Here is a 17744-nt window from a genome sequence, read left to right on the forward strand (position 1 = left end):
AAAGCGTCTTCCAATGCAGCGGTGAACAGTTTCGGAGATATAACATCTCCCTGCCTAACGCCTCGCTGCAGTGGAATCGCCCTCGTGCTCTGCTCCTGTACTCGGACCGACATGGTGGCGTTTTTGTACAAGCACTTCAGCACCTCGATATACCGATAGTCAATACGGCACCGCTGGAGAGATTGTAACACTGCCCAAGTCTCAATCGAATCGAAGGCCTTCTCATAGTCCACGAACGCCAAGCATAGCCAAGATAGATGGATGGATATTTATTTATTTATAAATTCTTTATTTAGAAAACATACTCATTACTCTTTCACGCTCCAATCACTGAACCGATTTAGATGACATTTAGAAAGTAAAGGTATAATATGATCAAAGTCAAAGTAAGCTGGTGCAACCCAGCCTAAGAGTTTTTGTGACTGACCAAAAACTCACGCGGGCAAAAGTTTGTAAGAACTAAATCTTCTGTCTTTCCCTCTCTCTCTCTCTTTTTCTCTCTCTCTCAAATCAGAGTGAAGTCCTACTAGTCAAAAAGATTTTAAAGACGTAAATATGACATCAACCGTCCGATCGAAGTCAAAAGTTAAAACAGATAGAAAGAGCTTACTCCAATTAGCGCAAAAGTATTTCTTTCTGTTTATTTATACCGATTTATGAGTATTTCAAGACCGAAAGATTTTTACAAAGTGGAACAGACTGAAAATAATATTTCCAGGTCAAACAATGGTTAAAATAAAAAATTCATCGAATTCAAAATTACGTATTACTTTGACGGGAACTTTAACGATAACCAATACATAAAACATAACTTCCTCGTTGTGGATAAAAAAAAATGTTTTTTGTAAGCAGTTTGATAGATTTTTGACGTTTGTCAAAGTTAAAGTAAGATGGTGCAACTTAGTCAAGCCTTAGTTTACCTAAACTTATTAAAGTCCCAAATGCGACTCCTTTAGTCAAAACCACGATTGTACCTTTTACAGTCCTTCAGATCCAGAACTTGCATAATTCACCGACAACTATCGAGTGGGGTTTACATTCCCAAGATCTTTCTTCTTTCTTTCTTTCTTTTCAGCCAAATGACGTCCACTGCTGGACAAAGGCCTCCCCCAAGGTTTTCCACAATGAACGGTCCTGCGCTGCCCGCATCCAGGCTCTTCCCGCGACCTTTACCAGATCGTCGGTCCACCTAGTAGGAGGCCTGCCCACGCTACGTCTTCCAGAGAAGAGAGGGAGAGGACACCATAATTCTCAAATCCGGAAACCTGCTCTATAACCGGGAGGGCGACCAGCAGTCCCAGGGTGGTGTCGGGTTTATCGTCCACAAGTCCCTTGTCAACAACGTGGTCCAGATCGAGAGTGTTTCGGCGAGGGTAGCGTACCTGATACTCAGAATCACCAAACGGTATTCGCTGAAGGTCATACAGGTATACGCACCGACCACGGAACACCCCGACGACGAAGTGGAGACTATGTATGAGGATATTTCCAGAGCCATACATAGCTCCCGGTCCCATTTTACCGTTGTGATGGGGGACTTCAACGCGAGGCTAGGTAAACGAAGCGATAATGAGCCGAAAGTGGGGCAATTTGGGTATGGAGAGAGGAACGCACGTGGCCAACTGCTGGCTGGCTTTATGGAGAAGGAGGGCCTCTTTATGATGAACTCCTTCTTCAGAAAGCCAAAACAGCGAAAGTGGACATGGCTGCATCCCAATGGCGCTACAAAAAATGAGATAGACTTCATCTTGTCGACGAAGAAGCATATATTCAATGATGTCTCTGTGATCAATTCGGTCAAAACAGGAAGCGATCACCGAATGGTAAGAGGCACATTGAATATCAGACCCAAGCTCGAGAGATGTCGACTGATGAAGTCTACGCTCCGCCCAGCGCCCATCCAACTCCAAAACCCCGAAAGCTTTCAGCTCGAGTTGCAAAATCGTTTCGAATGCCTAGGAGACTGCGAAAATGTGGACGAATACAATGACAGGTTCGTGGAAATTGTCCAAACGACTGGGTCTAAGTTCTTTAAAACCCGTCGTTCAAAAGGAACCAAAAAGATCTCTGACCTCACCAATCAACTCATGGAAGAGAGACGGAACTTGGTTTTGCAGTCCTCTGAAGATGCTGCTCAGTATCGGCGCCTTAACAGACAGATCTCCAAGTCTTTGACTCGCGACCTACGCCAATTTAATACAGACCGTATTAAAGAGGCGATTGAGCGAAACAAAGGCTCTAAAGTGTTCGCAAGAGATCTGTCTGTTGGCCAAAGTCAACTGACCAAGCTGAAGACAGAGGATGGCAGAGCCATTTCGTCGGGGCCGGAGATATTGGAAGAGGTTGAGAAGTTCTACGGACAATTATACACGACTGTACGCGCACCTGTCACAAATCTAGCCGAAGACCCAAGAGCTAGACTGACCCGACACTATACCGAAGATATCCCGGACGTCAGTCTGTACGAGATTAGAATGGCTCTCAAACAGCTGAAGAACAACAAGGCACCGGGTGATGATGGAATCACGGCTGAGCTTTTGAAGGCAGGCGGAACGCCGGTACTAAGGGCTCTTCAGAAGCTGTTCAATTCCGTCATCCTCGAAGGAAAAACGCCTACGACATGGCACAGAAGTGTGGTGGTACTCTTCTTCAAAAAAGGTGACAAAACCTTGTTGAAGAATTATAGACCCATCTCACTTCTGAGCCATGTCTACAAGCTGTTTTCGAGAGTCATTACGAATCGTCTCGCTCGCAGGCTCGACGACTTCCAGCCTCCCGAACAAGCCGGTTTCCGAAAAGGCTTTAGTACCATAGACCACATACATACGCTAAGGCAGATTATACAGAAGACCGAGGAGTATAATCAACCACTTTGCCTGGCGTTTGTGGATTATGAAAAAGCCTTCGATTCGGTCGAGACCTGGGCAGTGCTACAGTCTCTCCAAAGGTGCCAAATTGACTATCGATATATCGAAGTGTTAAGGGGTTTGTACAAAAACGCCACAATGTCGGTCCGCCTCCAGGATCGGGACTCGAAACCTATCCAGTTGCAGCGAGGGGTAAGACAGGGAGACGTCATATCTCCAAAACTGTTTACCACCGCCCTGGAAGATGTCTTCAAGCTTCTGGACTGGAACGGATTTGGCATAAATATCAACGGCGAGTACATCACCCACCTTCGATTCGCGGACGATATCGTAGTCATGGCTGAGACCTTGGAGGATCTAGGCACAATGCTCGATGGCCTCAGTAGAGCCTCTCAACAAGTGGGCCTCAGAATGAACATGGACAAGACAAAAATCATGTCTAATGTCCGTGTTGCACCCACTCCTCTGAAGGTTGGAGACTCTACACTCGAAGTTGTTGACAATTATGTATACCTGGGACAAACAGTCCAGTTAGGTAGGTCCAACTTCGAGAAAGAGGTCAATCGTCGAATCCAACTCGGATGGGCAGCGTTCGGGAAGCTTCGCCATATACTCACGTCCGAAATACCGCAGTGTCTTAAGTCGAAAGTATTTGACCAATGCGTGTTGCCAGTGATGGTATACGGATCTGAGACGTGGTCGCTTACTATGGGCCTCATAAGAAGGCTCAAGGTCACCCAAAGGGCGATGGAGCGGGCTATGCTCGGAGTTTCCCTGCGTGATCGAATCAGAAATGAGGAGATCCGCAGGAGAACCAAAGTAACCGACATAGCTCGCAGAATTGCTAAAATCAAGTGGCAGTGGGCGGGGCACATAGCTCGTAGAGACGATGGCCGTTGGGGCAGGAAAGTTCTCGAGTGGCGACCACGGGCTGGAAGACGTAGCGTGGGCAGGCTTCTAAGCCATATCATTCCCAAGATATTATTATGATAATCTGGTTTCAACAACTTTGAAGTTGGCAAAGTGCGATTCTGCCAACAAATGGAAGAGGTTTCATTTTGTTTTTAGGGTTCCGTACCTCATAAGGAAAAAACGGAACCCTTATAGGATCACTTTGTTGTCCGTCCGTCCGTCTGTCAAGACCCTTTATCTCAAGAACGCGTGAACGTATCAAGCTGAAATTCACATGAAACACTCAGGTCTATTGTCCCTTTAAGCTGTGAAAATATCAAACTTCTAAGCCAAGCCAATCAAAAGATACAGCCGATTATGTCGATATTTTCAACAAATTTTCGACACTCGCAAAGGAATCAAAACCTACAAGATACTTCCCGTAAACTCAGAATCTTGAAATTTGGCATAAAGCATTGTCATATAATGCAAATATAGGAAAAATTGCGAAAATTTCATTTTTTTTGTTATATAAGGTGTTATTTTTTATACTGATCATACTTTACCAACGCATCTAATAAAATCATACAAATACAACCCAAGTGTTTTTAAAAAAAAATTCAGGCTAGTTTTTGTTTTTACTTTTCCTAACAAAAAAAAGATATTATTTTTACAACCATCCTGTCTTCACTCACTGCCTCTCTCTCTTTCTTTACTCATTTCATTCATACGCGTACGAACAATGGCCGAGCGCGTTCATTCAACGTTCACACACATAAAGGTTAGATTACACTAAACCTACGTTACCAAAAATTATCACTCGTGAGTATGTACGATGTTACGTCATGTTAATAGGTACTACGCGCTGGGAGAAACAAAATCTAGCCACATAAGTAGGTAAATAAGTGTATTTTCATTAGTGTAAAAGCGGGGGACTTTTCCAACGAACCGAGGCGAATCATCCGCGTTAAACTAGAAATTTAAAAAAGGATAGAAATTGGAATTCAATATCTACGGTTTCGTAATGCCTACGCAATTTATTTAGAGACGTAATAAAAAATTGATAGGTACATACCTATGACTACTTCGCTTCGCTTCAGTGGAAATGCACCCTAATATTGAATATGAATAGGTGTTGTAAATAAAACTCACTGATCAATTTTCCTGGTTTTAATTCCTAAATTATGATTTGCCATCACACTTTAGATTCATTGATTTTACTTATTCACACATTTACCTATTTTGAATGTTGTTATTTAAAGTTCCTAGGTTATTATTACACTAATCACAATACATTTTGAACGTCAAGCCTTTGTTGAATGTTCACGTAAACACTGTCTTGCACTGTCTAATCTAGCCACGATCGAATTGAGGTAATGCTTTCGGGCTGCACACTTGCTTGCTGTTCACTAGACACCACGTCGGATGTTGTATTCACAATTCGCGCACTAACTTTTTTACGGAAAAAGTCCCTTTCGCGTAAACAAGCACTCATCTGTCCAAATCACACTGTAGGTATGTACCTAGGTAGACTTCCGCAATAACCATCGATAGAACTCGGTCGCGGTCGTGGCCCTCTGGCAACAACTCCTTGATAAGGCATTCCGTATTTTTACGCAAAAGCCGCCGTCTGCGGCGCTCGCATCTGGGTACCGCCAGCACTGTGCCGGTGATTGAAATTGAAATCCAGAACTTCGTCCTCGAAGCGCACGGGATCTCGTCAAGTCAGGATACGGCTGCGCTCCCTGAAGCGTTGCGCGGCTCCAAACAAGCAAGGTGTGAAGGTTTTCGACTCGTCAATGTTTCTCGTCGGCCAGTTAGTGTGCCCGAAACATAATTTCACCTGCTGCGTTTTGTTATTGATCAAGCGCGGCATTGTAATAACTCGCACATACACTGCAATACGTTTGGGCGCATTGGACGGACTGGGACGATTATTTATGTTGTTGCGCTCCCGCATGCCGATCGGCGGCTCGGCGCGGGCTGTGGGCGCGGAGCGACTGGCAGCGATATCAATATGGCCGACTCACGCGGCGCGGCACGTGGCAGCGGTCGTTGCCCTCGGCCGGCTACTACGATAGTGCGTAAACGAATACTCACCGCGCTCAAAGGATGATTTATTTTTTATTTTTTTCGAAACATTCTTTGTCGTTTTACTCGAAAACTAGCCTGAATTTTTTTTTAAAAACACTTGGGTTGTATTTGTATGATTTTATTAGATGCGTTGGTAAAGTATGATCAGTATAAAAAATAACACCTTATATAATATAATAAAAATATTTTAATAAAATGAAACTTACTACCTTATTTCTCACGAACGAATAAAGGTATCAAATTGAAATTTACACCAAATACCTAGATCTATTGTCCCTTTAAGAAGTAAAAAAATCAAACTTCTAAGTTAACGCGATCAAAAGATACAGCAGTTTATACCGACACCTTAGACGAATTTCCGTCACACGCTAGGGAATCAAAACCTACAAGGTACTTCCTGTGAACTCAGAATCTTGAAATTCGGCACGAAGCAACGTTATATAGTACATATAAAGGAAAAATTGCGAAAATGATAAATTTGAAGTTATATAAAATTTAAAATATTATTTTTGCTTACATGACATAAAATATTTTTTTAATAATTATAAACTTACTACCTACCCTTTTTCACATGAACGCGTAGAGATATTAAAGTTGAAATTCATATCAAACACTTCTTTAATCTAATTGCCTCTAAACTGTGAGAAATTCTAAATCAACGCAAAAATTCAAAACGCTGAGGTAGGTACCTACCTATAATGCAAATATAGGAAAAATAAATAAATAAAAAATAATCATACCGCATATTTTGAAATTCGCCACTACTCGCAACGGAATCAAGTAAGTAATTTGATTTAATACGTCATAAATTGTAAACCGCTACGTTTGTACGGCGGAACCCTCGCTGTGCGAGCCCGACTCGCACTTGGCCGGTTTTTTTTATCATTTGGACGGTAATAGTACTGTCCAAGTTTGTAATAGGGTCTATTGCCAGTCGATTGAAATTATATGAACTGCTAAGTAGTATACGTCGTGTTTTAATAATAACGTTCACACGAATATTCCGTTTTCAGTGTCCCAAAAAATACAGTCTAGACGTACGAATTTGTCATTTCAAGCACACCGAAGACCGAGTTGCACCATCTTAATTTATAATAAACGTCAAAAATTTGTCAAACTCCATAAAAACACCGGTCATAGTTACGGTTAAAGTAAGTTGGTGTAACTCAGCCTTTATGTTGTTAACAGATAAATTTTCAAAGTATTTCGCATATTAAACTACGTTTTATTACACTACTAGCTTTCCGCCCGCGGCTTCGCCCCCGTGGAGTTTTGTCTGTCACAGAAAAACTTTATCGCGCGCGTCCCTGTTTCAAAAACCGGGATAAAAACTATCCTATGTCCTTTCTCGGGACTCAAACTATTTCTATGCCAAATTTCATCAAAAACGGTTAAGTGGTTTAGGCGTGATAGCAAAGCAGACAGACAGAGTTACTTTCGCATTTATAATATTAGTACAGATTCTGTTAGCTGCTGATTTTCTGATTCACCATAATTTCAGTCACTATAATTCGAACTAGCATTTTGTCGCAAAATATTGATAGCGAATACAAACAATTGCAGTTCGGTTTCCAATATCTGACTCGTTGATTGGAAGCCAGTTTATGCAAACATTTTAGAGATCTGCCTATCTTCCTTGACCTATAGTTAACTAGTAGACAATGCCTCCTGGGATTAGTCCACTATTTGTAAACTTTACGTGCAATAAGGATTTAGGCTCAGTTGCACTACCTGACTTTAACTGTAACTAAAACGATAACCGGTATTATTTGTATGGAGTTTGACAGATATTTGACGTTTGTCAAAGTTTAAGTAAGATGGTGTAACCCAGCCTTAGTAAATAAAGTTCGTGTTATGAAAATATGGTCAAAGTCTTTAATATGAAGCGAATAAGCTTAGCTGAGCTTGTAAAAGCTTTCGGCTTTCCAAGGATAATGCGGCGTATGATCTACTATAGACGGATTCCAAGTCACGATAAAGTAAGAAATAAAACAATATTATGTCAAGACTTATTCCTTTGTATTTTATGTTTCTACTAGCAGCCGCCCGCGACTTCGTACGCGTGGATCCCGTTTTACCCCTTAGGTGTTGAATTTTGCAAAATCCTGTCTTAGTGAGCACCTACGTTCGAAAAGAAACTCCCATGCAAAATTTGAGACTCCTACCACTTGTAGTTTCTGAGATTTCGTGATGAGTGAGTAAGTCAGTCAGTCAGTGACCTTTCGCTTCTATAGATATAGATTTATTGTATTTCATTCGAATTGACAAATAACGGGATATTGCTTTCCCAAGTCAATTTGTCTAATGACGTATTGATTTATTCTAATACCAGCTGGTAAACATGAAAAATAACATTTTCTTCCGATATTTTAAAGATATTCTGCTATTCGAAGCGGAAAGAAATCCAACAAGACGCTCCGACCATCGGAGATCATTAAAATCGGTCAAGCAGTTGTATATTATAACTGTTACGGTTAATGTGATAAATTGAAAATTATTAATAATAACCGGTTATTATGAATAATTACCGACAGTCGCGGTAAAAGTGATAAATTAATCACATTTAACAGTGATTATTTAATAATTCAACCTTAGTACTAACAAATTTCATAAAAGAGAACAACATTTGTGTACGTGCTCGTGTACAGCCAAACTTTTGAACGTTTTGATATCATATATTAATATAATTTGGCATAATGAGTTTGTAATGTTTCTTGCATAATATTACTTTTCCATGATGCCTATAACATAATGTTTTGATTTAAAGTGAAAAATAGGTTAAGGTGCGGCTGGGGTGGCCCTTGGGCCACCCCTAAGCCGCCTATTTAGTTTTATACACACATAAATGACCTCATATTAATCACATTTACCAAATCATGCGGTGATTACTCATAATAACCGGCGATTATTCATAATTTTCACATTTATCACTTTGACCGTAACATAACTAACATGATTTTGTTTCATATTTTACTAGCGACCCGCCCTATCTTCGCGCAGGTGCTATCTGTGTATAAACCCCTCTCTTGAATCACTATCTATTGCTGAAAGTGCATTAAAAATCCTTCATGTAGCTTAAAAGATATAATAAGAAGTAGCCAATTCATTTTAACTGTGTATTCTGTATTTTAAGTAAGTATGTTGCTTTAGGTATAGATGAAACAAAAATGATTGATTGTACTGCTCAAATGCAACAATATTTTTTCAATCTTGTCGAAACTAGATTGAGACAAATATCAACATTTACCTTCAAGGCAGGCAACACCCTAAGGCTGAGTTACACCACTTTATATTAACCGTAACAATAACAATAACCGGTGCTTTTTGTATGGAGTTTGACAGATTTGACGTTTGTCAAAGTTAAAGTAAGATGGTACAACCCAGCCTAAGTCTAGCTCTAGCCACAATTAACGGCACTGTCCTAAACTCCTAGCCAGACGCAGTTAGACTGCGTAACGTCGTTTGTGAGGCGTAGTGATCTCCTAGCTACGTGGGGAAATGCAATTTTCCGAACATCTATGATCTTGGGAATTTCTGGTGCTTCAAATTTTTCCGAATAAGTATCTTGGGAATTTTGGATGTTCTCCAAATCAAAATCAAATCATCAGTAATTATTTATGATTTTAAAATTTCGCGTTCCATTTAAATAGTAGGTAAGCCGTGAGTACATAATGAAACTCATTAATAAACGTCGCGTTAAGACCCGTGTCTTACTATTTTAATCAGTAATTATTATTAGGGTGGGTTGCACCATCTTACTTTATGACAAAAGGAAAAATCTGTCAAACTCCATACAAAAAGCACCGGTTATTGTTAAAATTACGGTGAAAGTAAGTTGGTGCAACTGAGCCTTAGTCTCCACTGCAGGAGCACGACCCTCTCTAATTCACCAGAGACAAATGGAGAATTAGGCCTATATTCTCCACAGTGGCCAGACGGCCAGATAAATCAAATCAATTTTGTGATTTTTTTTGCCATTTTCACTTGATTGATTTGATAGTCTTGATTTGTCCAAAAGTAGCTAGAGAATATCTCATCTTTAAAGATTAATGCGAATATCTTCTATGTCTTTGAAAAACTAATCGAAAATGGCCTGAATTGCTTCGAGAAAAGGATGGTACTCGACTTGGTGGCGGCACTGCCATGCCCCCATATATACTCGTACCTACATACTTCCATAAAATGAGTAGCCCATAAAATATATTTTTTACAAAAAGTACTTAATTTTTTGTCGCATACCATGCTTAGAGATAGTGTTATATTTATTTTATTGATTTGACATTGTCAATGACACTTCTAGATTTGGATAAAACCTGTCCAGCAGCGTGATATCTCAACCTTAATAAAAGAATCACTATTATCCTAATAAGATGGGAAAATTTGGAAAAGTTCCGATATCTTCAGTTGTACTCGTTGCACAAGAATTTCGGTTCTGAGAGTAGTTATGCGCATATTTTATACTCGTATTTACCTATCACTACGTTTAAATTATAACAAAAAGTCTTCACTAAGAAAATCCTAAAGCAAGTATTTCTTTGCCTATTATATTATTTTTTGTCAAGATGAGCTTTCACGTAAAAAATACATCTTATTATTTCTGGAACAAGTGCTCCTAATAAATCAATAGCTGGAATCTAACTTTTCGATATATTCGCTGATTACTAATACGTTTTTCCTGTTCCCGTAACTTTTCTAGGAAACGCAACTGACAAAGTATACGGACGTTATTAATCATCCTAATTCATTAACGTTCACGATGAAGTGTTTGAAAAATTAATTAACTCTCTAATGAGCTTCTAACTTATCAAGTACGCTGGTCAACATTATCGCTAAAGTTGTAAATAAGTTAGTTCTAAATTACCTGAAAATTATCCAACAAACATTAAGGTCTTCTCAAAACTTCCTTCAACACTTCAAAGTATCAACCTCACTTTTTCCACTTCACTCCAAAACTCAATCCGAGTGACTACACAATCCGTTTCACGATCCAATAAACTCTTTTATTGCTTATTATGTCTTCGTAAAGCCGTTATCACTTTTGTATTCCGAATTGAATTTGCCGCGATCGTCTTTCGAACGAATTAAAATCGCGCGACGTCCATCCGAGACGACGGTTGCCGCTAAACTGACGTGTGGTCTAGAGCCAGGGTTGATTCTGTTTTAGTATGCGTGAGACACCCCTATCCGTGAACGGTGTTCTCACGGGGAGATGCCTGTGTGTGCGTGATTCGGACGATTTTGCGCCGTTGTGATATAAGATTTGCGCGAGTGTGATACTGTATCACCTACAATTGCGTCTGTGTGCGCACCCGGGGAAAACTCGGAACGTACAACGCATGCGCGCAACCTCTGAAAAATAAAATCGTGTTTGGCGATATTTAAATACTGATGTGAGAGGACAGATTATAAATCCACTGTGTCGTCGACAAAAGAGGTAATTTTCGGAATGGGGTTTTCATTAAATCCTATGTGATCCTCCCTTCAAGGAATGCCTTATTGTAAGGCCTTGCTCGGAAGATTGTGATATTTTACCACGTGTTTTGGAATCACTGAACATAATGTTTTCATCTTAGATAATCAAGACGTTTTGGGGTTATCTTCTCGAGAAAAGAAAATATAGGTAGGTACTCATAAAGGTGCGTCTTTATGTGAGTGAAGAACCTGAATTCGTTGAAAAATTTATTTGCTGGCTACAATCTGAACAACGTCAATGAAAATTTTCTAGAAATTTCTGAAATCTTGATGAAAATATTGTATTTGATACGAATACAATATTTTTGTGATGATCTATTAGAGGCTTAGAACACAATTGTTCATTATAAACACATTATATGTGTTTTTTAACTTGCTAAACATAATATTGCAGGCTGAATCAACCAGTCACCTATAGCTGTTCTTTGCAAAGTTACTAAAACAATTTTACTTACACTTCTTTGTTTGGTTTTCTGGTCAAATAATAAGTGCCTTTAAGAAGTTGATATTATGTAGCCTTAAGAACTATATTTTAAAGTAACTGCACAACAAAACTGTTCCAAGAATTCCAACGTTATCTATCCATTCTTAATAACAGTTTTTTGTTTCGTTAAATTTATTATTCTCGCATCACACTCAATATAAAACTTTTTCAATCAGGACAAAACGTTATCCAGAAAAATCAATACTTGAACCTTAAAAAGCCCATTTAACTTTCAATGGCTGTATAATACAGGTTGATCCGTACCGTTGCCAAACCTCAAGTGGTATTCGAAGACAAAAACCTCTTGAAACTTGGCGATATCGGGTGGTCCAAGCTAAAGTATATTTGCTATTGAATTACCTTCTAATTACGAGTGGCTTGGTGGCCACTACTAGGTTGTAAAGTGCTGACTTACAACCTAAATTCGGGTACAATAAACCTGACATTTTCTGGGGTAGAGCCGGCGTACGTACCGGAAAACGCAGCGTGGGACGTCCGAGGTGGACCGTTGACCTCATAAAGGTAGCAGGAACACTGAAAAAAATGTTTGGTTACTGCTTACACAACAAAAGTGACCACCGAACTAAGTGTTAACTAACTATAAACCAAACTAAGTCTAGCTCACTACAGAATTATTTGTTTAATTTACATAACATTTTGTTCCTCATAACCAAAGTGTTCGGTGGTCACTTTTGTTGTGTAAGCAGTAACCAAACATTTTTTTCAGTGAAGGCGCTGGATACAGGCCGTTACCAACCGGGCGCGTGGATATCATTGGGGGAGGCCTATGTTCAGCAGTGGACGTCCTGTGACTGAAATTACGATGATGATGATAATGATAAACCTTCTAATTTTTAGTTGGCTTGCTGGCTACTAAGTTTTTAAGCCGGCTGAAATTTCGGGTGCGAGTAAATGATGTGTTTTGATTGTGAATATTCCCGGAATATAAACGTCATACCTGGAATTACACTGGTGACCTGAAATACGGGTTTCTCTGAAACTATATCAGGCACCAGTCTCTCACACACAAGATGCCTCAAATATGTAATACTTATTGTAAGAATGTAAATTGTTTGTATGTGAGAGAAATAAATATGATTTTATTATTATTAGTATTAATTATGGACATTATTATATTACAGATGTGTGTTTGAATCAATTTGTGAATATTTTAATAGTAAAAGCTGTTTGTGACTAGGCGATCAATTACAACAATTCGTTTTTACAACTGGTTAATACATCAAGAAATAACATAATTAACGGTTTAAGTATAGAACTGCCAAAGAGGACGTGAGTTAGTATTTTTTTCGACCGCTATAATTCTTTAATGAATCCAGTCCTAAGATAAGTATTGATACCTATATTTATTTTAACTTAAGACGTGACTAACGGGAAAGTAAATTAATAAATCAAGTAAAACGAAAACAATTGCCAGTGTTCATTTTAAATTCTCCTTTTTTCTTTTGTTCCATGACAATGCCTTAGACTTCGAAAAGCACTATTTCGCCAGTAACTATCAGAATAGACAAACAAAAGTCTAAGAAACAAGGCATTTTCATTTACTCTTAAATACCCACTCCATCTTATAACTTAACCCAGCCCACAATGGAGGCAATCTGAACTCTTCATGTTAACAAGAGGCACTCAACAATCTCCGATAGCTATTGTTTAACATGAGCACCCCAATTTAAAATAACGCCCCAAAATCTTCGACACAACATCTAAGTTATCTGACCTAATTAAAACCTAACGATTACTTGTCTTCGTGATGCTATAGAAGATGCTACAGCTCTTAGTTACGGCGGTTAGTTATATTGTAACTGTTAATGATTGCATTAAGTTCATCAAATCAGAAATGAGGATATCCGTAAACGAACTAAAGTCACTGACATAGCACGACGGATTAGCAAGCTGAAGTGGCAATGGGCAGGGCACATAGTACCCAGAACTGACGGCCGATGGGGCAGCAACGTTCTAGAGTGGACGCCATATACCGGTAAACGCAGCGTGGGACGTCATTCACAAGGTGGACCGACGACCTGATAAAGGTAGCAGGAAGGCGCTGGATGCAGGCCGCTACTAACCGTGCGATTTGGAAGTCATTGGGGGAGGTATATGTTCAGCAGTGGACGTCCTGTGGCTGAAATGATGATGATGATGATGATGATGATGATGATGATGATGATGATGATGAGTGATTGCATTATAACACTAGAGAATCTAAACAGTCGCAGTCACCGTTTCAAATTATTAGCTTTACATAAGTTTTGTTAATATGTGAATTTGTGTTAGTGAACTATTTTGATTACGTTTCCAGACTAATGAATTTTAAGCACAATCATAATAACCATAAAATATGAATGATGAATTCTTCGTTTGAGCAAGTTTCAGTGTAACCTATAACCTAACGACTATACGACCATTTATGCCTAAAATTAATCAGCTTAAGAAAGTTTGATTTGATTTGAATTGAGTGTTGTTAACCGTCGCTGAATCAAGACTAGTATTATTAGCATTAAATTATTTTTCAAAACTTGATCGGCCAAAAACTTTCATCTCCGACAAGTTAGCAATCAATTTAATACTCCCCAGTAAAGTCAATATCGTTCTGTTTGCCGACTTTTCCAGTAAATTCAATACTTATTACAAATACAAATCCGGGGGTAGTGAAGGCAAAAGCTTACTCATTAGGTACGCACGTAAAGCCGCGCATTAATTGGGTGCGGAACTAGCAGTTACCACGCACCTGGCTGCGTATTGACACTGCTGGCTGGAGCCATGAAGAAGTGAATGTGCCTCATCCACCTTAATAAATAAATAAATATCTTTAGACAATTTCACACAGCGCTATCTAGCCCAGCTATCTAGCCAGGAAGAGATGGATGAGGAGTACGATGCGAAAAGGTTGAATGAATGAATGATGGGATTAACAAACGAATAATGAGTGAAGAATGAATGACAAGGCACTTGACTGTTTATTGTTTCTAGTGGGTGACCGGAGTTTTTAAAGGATGAGGGAGACGAACTGTGGAATTCGTGAACAAGTAATTTAAAAAAAACTGAATGAATGACCACGCACCTACCTGTGTATTTATCAACACTGCTGTCTGAAAGCATGGAGTGATTGTCAAAGGATAAAATAGAATGATTGAATGAATGTAGGTACATGACCTGGGTGAAACCTGCAGCCCCAGCTAAATATCATTTAGCGAATGTAGAATTACTGATATGCTAAACTAGCATTTAAATAAAAACATGTCAATATAACTTCGCATTTATTTACGTTTTGTGTGCTAATTGGGATTCACCCCAAAAGCTCTAATCACCGATTACTGAAATGAGTTGTCACCTACAAAAAATATTTATTTCCTCTAGAACTTTCGTTGCAATTTTCTATCTCATTTACTTTTTTGTTCCTATCCCAAGATCCCCAATAAATAAACTACAGGTGCCGCATTCATCTAATAGTTTTTCGTACCTCAGTCCCCCGGGCCGCCTACAAGCCGCATACAAATGCGTTGATTATTTACGAATAGCCTTATTCCGTGATTCGGAAACTTGTATTGTCCATCCGTGTCCAATTGTTAGGAACAGTCGACCTGGGATCGAGTGTTACTGGAATTCGAACCTTGCTCCTTTGGTTATAGGACTCAAAAGGTTTCTTTGAGCTTTTGGTAGAGCGGAGCTTTGTGCAGGACTTTGCAACAGTTTATTGGGGCGAAGATGGAAACTAACGTTTGGACCTAGCTTATTACTTTATTTCTATTCAGAATTTATGCCATTTAATATTGTGGTAACATTATTCGTTGAAGCTGTTGGTTTAGTTTTTCAAACAGTTAAATTACTTAAAATGCAGAAAATAAACTAGAACAGCTCAGTTACTTTTTAGCTTCAGAGTTTAATAAAATAAATATTTTGCATGCAAGTTCTGTACAATATTTACTCGCATAGGTACTAACTGAAATGAGTTTGTGTTGAATTTGAACACATATTTAGTAATGGTGTACCGTCGTGTTTCTTTTTTTTTACTGTACTTGAATTTCGTGTTTTGTGATTACTTTGCAAAGTGGAGTACCTATAAGAAGAAAAAAAATAAAAAATAAACGTTTTCTGATTAAAATTATTTCTTTATTAGCATTTGCCCGCAGCTTCACCCCCGCGTGAAATATGGTTGTCACAGATATCCACATAAATTATAGCCTATATCTCATTCTGGGTTATAATAAACAATAATACTATTAAGTTTCATCAAAATCCGTTCAGTAGTTTTTTTTTATGCTAGACAAGGCAGGTATTTTGCTTGAAAGAGTAACACAAACATCCAGAAATCCACACAAACTCTTACTAATCTCTTCTCTAAGTCTTACTAATAATTAAATCGCATTTTTAACATTAGTAAGACTGTCATACTTTATTATTGGCAGTCAGTCGCTGGTTTTTTTGGTGACTGAGTCATATTGGGGGACTTTTTATCGATTGAGTAGCTTCGTCCATTCTATTACGTGACTATTTATCACCATTCCTTCAATAGGCGGTGGGTTTTAACCGTATTAATGCTGCTTTGGTTACATTTTATGACGTATCCACACGCATATTAAGCTATCATTACAAACCCCCTTTATAGCCAAAGTTGTTGGTTGTTTCAACAAAACAGCGGTTTATGCGTTTAATTTTAATACAATTTTCTACTTTGGTAACGTGTTAAGAGTTTTATAATGGTCTGGTTTTGGTTTTATAGTCGATTGGTGATAATTGTATTTTTAATTTCCTTGTACAAAGTTGCTCTAAGCTAAAAATTATAGGATTTTGAAACAAATCAACAAAGTTTGCCACAATTTGCTACGTCATGGTAGGTACATAACTTTTAGATGTTTATTTTTTATTTAAAAAAATACCTTTACTATACAAGTGCCATCTCATGAGTCTCATCTCATTAAGGCAGAGTTTAACCATAACTATAAAGTTTTGGTTATGGTTATCCATAACCAGTGTTTTCGTATGGAGTTTGGCATTTTTGACGTTCAAACCTTTACAGTGCCAGCCCAAAACTCCGTTACAAGAGGGGCGTTGTCAGTAGCACTCATTAAATCATTAATTAAATAATCAAAGTGAGATGGTGCAATCTAACCAAACTCTACAACTGCTTTTGGACAGTAATGTGTGATTATAGAGAAGAAATACCTAGCGCAGTGAACTGAGTCATTAATGATCATCACAATTATAACACCCTAAAATACATATTTTTCTAGGATAAGCATAAAAGTAAAATAAACCCAACAAAGACTTGACACGTGCGTACTAATGACGGCAAATGTTGGCCCAACTCACCCCAACTTTACATTAGGTCCAACGTTTGGCTATAAGGTCATTGCTCCCTACTTTTAAAAGGTCTTTGCCCGACATGTTAATGTGTTACAAAAAGAGGGATGTTGTCAGGCCACGGTCAGCTGAACCACAATGAGGTCCGAAATTTTGGTTTTGCGCCGTTATGTTGAGGTTTTACAGTTTTTTTAATGCGTAAATAACATTAAGAAACAATCGACGTAAATACCACCATTATGGGCAGTACAAGTTTAAATGAAATTTAGTTTTTCGCCATAACAACAATATTAACAGCACTTTTCATCAGGTGAAATGCAGGCCAAGAAAGTACCACAGCCCACAACGGAGATGTAGGCAAAAAAGTTTGTTTGGAATACTATTTCTGAGTGTAAAAAATAAAACCGGTTAACCGATACCTATGGTTTAATGGTGATAATCTTAGAAAAGACTTTAGTAAATGAGATTTTTCTGAAAACATATTATTTTAGTACGCCCTGTGGAAGCCATAAGAACTTCTATTCATCAAAATGTGAGTAACTCATTCAGGCAAAACTTAAAAAAAACGTTATATTTTCAATGGTATCAGTTAATTTAACATGAGAAAATACATTTTT

At 38.6% G+C, this 17744-nt stretch overlaps 1 protein-coding gene across 1 annotated transcript in view; it reads right to left on the bottom strand.

Moving 5' to 3' along the window:
* LOC135083359 (zwei Ig domain protein zig-8-like) overlaps positions 1-10966 on the bottom strand; it is a 190914-nt gene extending 179948 nt beyond the window's left edge. The window contains exon 1 of the mRNA XM_063978096.1: positions 10714-10966. The gene's annotated coding sequence lies outside the window, so the exon portion shown is untranslated. The remainder of the gene's footprint in view (positions 1-10713) is intronic.
* Positions 10967-17744: the final 6778 nt, after the last annotated feature.

This window comes from Ostrinia nubilalis, chromosome 23 (assembly GCF_963855985.1).
Source record: "Ostrinia nubilalis chromosome 23, ilOstNubi1.1, whole genome shotgun sequence".
NCBI classification, from domain to species: domain Eukaryota; kingdom Metazoa; phylum Arthropoda; class Insecta; order Lepidoptera; family Crambidae; genus Ostrinia; species Ostrinia nubilalis.